At 39.0% G+C, this 674-nt stretch overlaps 1 non-coding gene across 1 annotated transcript; it reads left to right on the plus strand.

Annotated features, from left to right (window-relative positions):
* The first annotated feature begins 337 nt into the window (after positions 1 to 337).
* On the plus strand, positions 338 to 444 carry LOC128282041 (small nucleolar RNA R71). Its single transcript, XR_008272336.1, has one exon. It is a non-coding gene; the product is annotated as a small nucleolar RNA R71 (small nucleolar RNA).
* The last annotated feature ends 230 nt before the right edge of the window (positions 445 to 674 follow it).

Below are 674 nucleotides of genomic sequence, written 5' to 3' on the forward strand. Positions count from 1 at the left end.
GTTGGTATTCTGAATGGCTTGTTCCACCACCACTTACTTCGCACTGCATCACTGGGTGAACCTGTGAAGAACTAAGAAAACCATCAATCTTTTTATTTAAGAGTTCTACCTGATTAGAAAGCATGGTGACCGAATCGACATTATAAACGCTGGCTGTTTTCATTGGCTTTGTCTTCATGACTTGCCACTGATAGTTATTCAGTGACATCTCCTCAATAAACTCATAGGCATCTTCAGGTGTTTTATTATTGATGGTTCCGCCAGCAACTGCGTCAACCATTTGTCGAGTCGAAGGATTCAAACCATTGTGGAATTTTGTACTTGGAGCCAAAGTAGTAAGCCATGGTGAGGGCACCTTCTCAAAAGATCCTTGTATCTGTTCCATGCATCATAGAGTGTTTCTAAATCCATTTGCACAAAAGAAGAGATATCATTACGTAATTTAGCCATTTTTGCCGGCGGAAAATATTTTAGTAAAAATTTTTCGGTCATTTGTTCCCAAGTAGTAATTGACCCTCGTGGTAACGAGTTCAACCACTGTTTAGCTTTGTTCCTCAATGAAAAAGGGAATAACTGAAGACGAATGGCATCATCAGAGACACCATTAATTTTAAATGTATCGCATAGTTTCAATAAGTTGGCTAAATGAGCGTTAGGATCCTTATTCTGCAAAC

This window comes from Gossypium arboreum, chromosome 1, assembly GCF_025698485.1.
Source record: "Gossypium arboreum isolate Shixiya-1 chromosome 1, ASM2569848v2, whole genome shotgun sequence".
In the NCBI taxonomy this organism is placed as follows: domain Eukaryota; kingdom Viridiplantae; phylum Streptophyta; class Magnoliopsida; order Malvales; family Malvaceae; genus Gossypium; species Gossypium arboreum.